The following is a 5,407-nucleotide window of genomic DNA, read 5'->3' on the forward strand; positions in this document are numbered from 1 at the left end:
GATGTGGCCAAAGAAAGGATCTTTGAACAGTTTTAAGGATGTGGTTTTATTTAATAGCTAGAGTTTTTGGATGGGTAATTATTATTATTCAAAATTTTTCTATTGAGTTTTCATCGTGACAAATTATTTATCTAAATTAACAAAAGTGTAGCTCAACAAATATAGTGTTCATACTATCAACCTCGTGATCTGAGGTTTGATTTCCCCTAATATATATGCTTTTCAAAAAAAAATTATTTATCTAAATTTCAAAAATAAAATCCATTTTTTTCATATTTTTCTAATATAAAAATATTAGCTAAGTTCTCAAAATGTAGGCGATAGTAATACTTTTTCTAGGCATAAATTTCTAAAATAATCAATAAAAAAAATATCAAACTATTTACAAAAATAGTAAAAAAATGTTAATAGACTTCTATCAATTTTTATCAGTTTCTATCACTGATAGACATTGATAGATTTGTATCGACCATGTCAAACAAGATTAAAATTTTTCTATTTTGTATAAATAAATTCTCTTACTTTTCTATTTTTGAAAATCTCCTAAAAATAAAATAGTTAGAAAAATAGTTAGTAAGATATTTATTTTTATACATTTCATAAAATTGTCAAATCGTAACATGACACGTGATAGATTTTTTAATTATTTTAAAAATATTTTAATTTATTTTCAAAACAACATTGGAACATAATCCAATTATAACAGAACCAAAAAGAAAAAAAAAATTAGTTGAGTTTATGATAGCTCCATTTTTTTTCAATTTAGGTTAGATTAGGGTTTAAATTGTTAAAATAAAAAATGTATAGTAGATACAATTGTAACAAATTTGATTCCACTTGGAGATTTTTGTGGTCAAAATTGGTTCTCATTTAATTTTTTTTTTTTTTCAATTGGGAACATGAAAAATTGGTTCTCATTTAATTTTTTTCTTTTTATTTCAATTGCGAGGATGAAAACAAGCGACAAATTAAATCTCAATCTTAAATCCCTTCGTCGTTAACACATTTATACGTTAGTTGAGTTATACGTCAATTTTCAACACTTTCATTCATCTAAATCAAAAGAGTATATTTGGTATTAATTTTATTTTTTAGAAAAAAAATCCTACAATCCTATTCGATAATTTTTTTGGAAAAAAATATTTGTTATCAAATTTAAAACTTTCCTTAAGATTCCTAATCAAATTTGAATCTTTTTCGTTTGTAAAGTGATTACTGTCACATTCTCTCTCTCCCAAACACGTGACTATTATCATATAACTACTTTTTTTCTTTACAAGTTGGGATATGAAAATTTAAACCTCAAATTTCAAACAAAGTAATAAAATGTCACGTTATTTATTATTCTTTTAATATAATAATTATAGGATAGAAAATTGAACATTCAATTTTAAAGAAAGAGTGAATATCAATTACGTTGAGTGAAATTCGATTTACAATGTCACATAATTACTCGAAAATGTAAGATGATCACTTATAATCCTATAAACTTATGTTTCTCCTGATTTTATAATTCACAAATAGGGATGATTTTTCAAGAAGAGAAAACCAGGGTTCACTTTTCTATTTTTTTTTTTAAGATATTATTTTGATATATTCAACATTAAGCAATATTTTTCAAGACATCAATTTAAAGGAAAAAATAAATATTAATTTTAACTTTTTGACATACAATTAATTTCATTAGATACTTTAGAAGATGGTGGATGTGACACAAGAGACAAGGGAAATTTTGCATTAAATTCCTATACCCTTCATCTATAAATTAGGCAATATTTCATTTCAATAAAACCCAAAAATTATCACCTTTATAATTATCTGAGTTATGAACTCTATCTATTATTTTATCAAGTGTTCATATATAATAACAATAATTATCTTAAAAAGAATAAATATATAATAATAATAATTGGTGGGGTTGCCAAATCAACCACTCTTAACAGCTTTTAAATATGCCCAAATTTAAAATCTTGATGAGTGAGATTTACCTATTATTATTATTATTTTATTTTTAATATATTTTTTAATTTATGGATAGAGAAAAGTGAAATATTTCTTGTTAATGGATTGATTATAACAATTTTATATATTTTTTTAAGAAATTTGAAACATGAAGTATGGTTACTAATTCACTCGTATAGTAATTGAATTATGTTCAATTTGACAGTCAGAAGCATCTATCTCTTCAAATGATTTGATTTTATATTTAATATAAAAATGTTTATTATTGAGGATAAATTTAGTTAAGCTCCAACGATCGAGCCTTCAATTTTTTTTATTTATATATTCTTACTTGAAAAAATGAAAAAAAAAAAAAGAAATAATAATAATAAAAAAAAAAGGTTTGCTTGTGCTCGAGTGGATTTGACAACCCAATCCCCTCAGCTTTTGGCTTTCTTTTTCTTATTTTCTAATTAAGGTCAAACATTTCTCTCAATGCTTATTTCATTTTTCGTTTATTGATAGAATTATATTTTTTTTTTGTAATATATTCAAAATTAAGTTATTTATAAAAAGTTATGACAATTAAGAAATAAAGCTATATATAATTAATGAAATATTTAAATCCTAATTCTCTATAAATACATTGTTGATCTTTATCCCTTTTAAATGGTGTAGCCACCGTTCTTAAAAAGACTCATTTTAATTTATACACAAATTAATATGCATTTTTCATCTCTCAGACCAAATTGTTGCACAACGTGGAGATTATCTTTTTAAGATATATTTTCATGTTTCAGTTATTTTTATATTTTGGAGCATTCATACTCAATTACTTATATACTTTTAGTTTTCATCCTATTTTGTGTTTTAGTTCTTTTATATATATAAGTACATACACTAACTTTATTGTAGATTTTAATTTCAAATAAGAGATGTTATAAAAGAAAATTGATTGGGTCATAATCCTCGGGGGAGAAAATTAGTAATAGTTTTGATACATATTTCACATAAGTAAATTTAGAAAATTTAAATTATAATATTCGAGACTAAATTTGCAGAGCATATTTTCTAAGAAGAAGGAACCTTGCCTCGAATTTTAATTTTTAAGAAAATCCAATTGTATTGAGAAAAACATAGTTATACTTTAAGATAATTTTATAAAGGTTTAAGATAGAATTTGAGAAGAAGGATAATTTCGGATAATTTCTCTGTATTTTCTTCTTATTCATCAGGAGGCAACCAAGCCCTTATTTATATAGATTTTCCCAAATTAGGGTTGTGAGGAATAATTGAATAAAGGAATTAGTAAAATGATTGAAAACTGTATATTACAAGTGGCCCAATCAGAGCAACGGAGAATAAAAGAATAAATGAATTTGTTGAAGGGAATCGTGACAGATTTTATCCTTTTTATCATTCTTCCTGCGTGGCTTTTCTTTGTGACGTGGTAGTCTTGTCTGATGTGCTTGGTTCGAGCATGAAAGATGAGATTAGTCACGAGAGCTACATTATTACACTAGATAACAGGTTTGTGATTTGTTTATAGCTGAATCTCATATAGGAGTTGTTGAGGCCAAATTATTTCAGATGAAGTATATGCAAGGGCACGATACTCAGACTCCGTGCTGGATCGTATGACTATTGTCTGCTTTTTCGAGGACCATGAAACAAAGTTGTTGCCCACAAACATGTAGTAAGCAGCTATGGATTTTCTATCATCAATGTTCGACGCTCAGTTGGCATTTGAGTAGGTTGAGATATCAAGATACGAGTTGGGTTGGAAGAGTAATCCATAATATCTTGTGCCACTGACATATCTAAGTACACTTTTGGCCGTTTGCCAATGAATATCGGTTGGGGCCTTCAAAAACTAACTGAGGTGATTTATGATGTAAGCAATGTTTGGTCTCGTGTGTGTCAAGTATTGAAGTACACTAGTGGTGCTTCTATACACATATGGTTTAGACAAAGGGACTCCAACAGACGCTGAAAGGTACTTGCCCATTGAACAGGGTGAAGCAGCTTGTTTGAAATCAGATATGTCTAACCGTTGGAGCAGATCTTCAACACGACACAAACCCTAGACCCTATTTTACTATATATGTATGTTTAAGATGTATGGTTAATTCTATATTATGAATGTTTTCTGTAAAAGGGGGTTATGAGTTTTGAAGGAAAATCATAACTAAGTGTCGAAAGAAAGTTAAAAGCATGGAGATGGACTTGCCATGTCATGTGTTCAATGTTACAAAGGGAAAATGGCTAAGTGTGAAGCTTGGGGTGAGGAATATGAAGAACTTAGTGAAGGCTAAGGCATGCAGGAGGCGAGCAACCAAACTTGTCTGAGAGAGCGTAAGAGCGATGCTGAGGTAAGGGTTAGGCGGGTCATAAGGCGTAACCTATGCGTTGGCTTGAGGGGTACTAAAAGTGTCGTAAAGGCCTTGGGAGATATTGGTATGCGATGATTGCCAATGCAAGTGTTTACGCTGTGAGGGCCAGAGACAATGGTTGGAGATGCGTTGGCCGAAAGAGGGATATATGTGATGCAAACCAACCTATGTGATGGTATTTCCACCAATGAGCTGGTGTGAGATGGAAAAGTTCAGTTTAACTACCGAGCTTAGTAGGCCAGATGTCGTGTTTAAAAGCTTTACATATAGTGGTTGAGTTGACATCGTATTAAGCCATTAGCTCAAGCTTGCCTTAATATATAAGGGAAGTCAAGTAAGAGGACTTGGTTTGACATTCTCACTTATGCTAAGGGAGGAAAGTTGTTGCCGATTTGAAAATTTATCAGTGCTGAGGACGATCTGGGGTTGCCAAGAGAAATTTCTCATGAATTTGAGCTTAAAGTTTGAAGATTTCTCTAAGTGTTCCAAGCTTTCAAATAAGTGGAATATGGTAATTCGGAACAAGGGCTGAAAAGTAGTCCAGCGGTGAATAAGTGGAATAAAGAGGAAAGTAAAAATTTTACTCCTTGAGTGGGAAATAAGAGTTTTTGAACGAAAGGGAACCCCAAAATCAGGATCAAGCTCTGGAGGAGCGTTCAATTGGGAAAATCGTTTGGACAACCCTACTTGGATCAATTAAAAGAATCTGTGGCTAGTGCCAATCAAAGACCCAAGTGTTCAACCTGTAATAAATATCATTAGGAAAGATGTCCAAAGCAAGTGCATACTTGCTATGGTGTGGACAACTAGGACATTTTAAGTGTGAGTATCCCCAAGTAGCAGACCATGAAGGAGGAAATGTATCACAAATTGTTAATCAAGGAATGAAACCTTCAGGTTCGGGAGGAGGACGTGTTGGAGGAACCAAGAAAAATGAGGTCGGGCAGCAAAATCGACCACAGAGAAGACTGTATACCTTTACCCAGGATGAGGAGATGTCCGGTGCTAGAAGAATCAAGAACAAGACTCCATAAGAGTAATTTAGGAACAAATCTTGTAATCAAAACTTTGTT

This window comes from Benincasa hispida, chromosome 2, assembly GCF_027475165.1.
Source record: "Benincasa hispida cultivar pf3 chromosome 2, pf3_genome.v1.1, whole genome shotgun sequence".
NCBI classification, from domain to species: domain Eukaryota; kingdom Viridiplantae; phylum Streptophyta; class Magnoliopsida; order Cucurbitales; family Cucurbitaceae; genus Benincasa; species Benincasa hispida.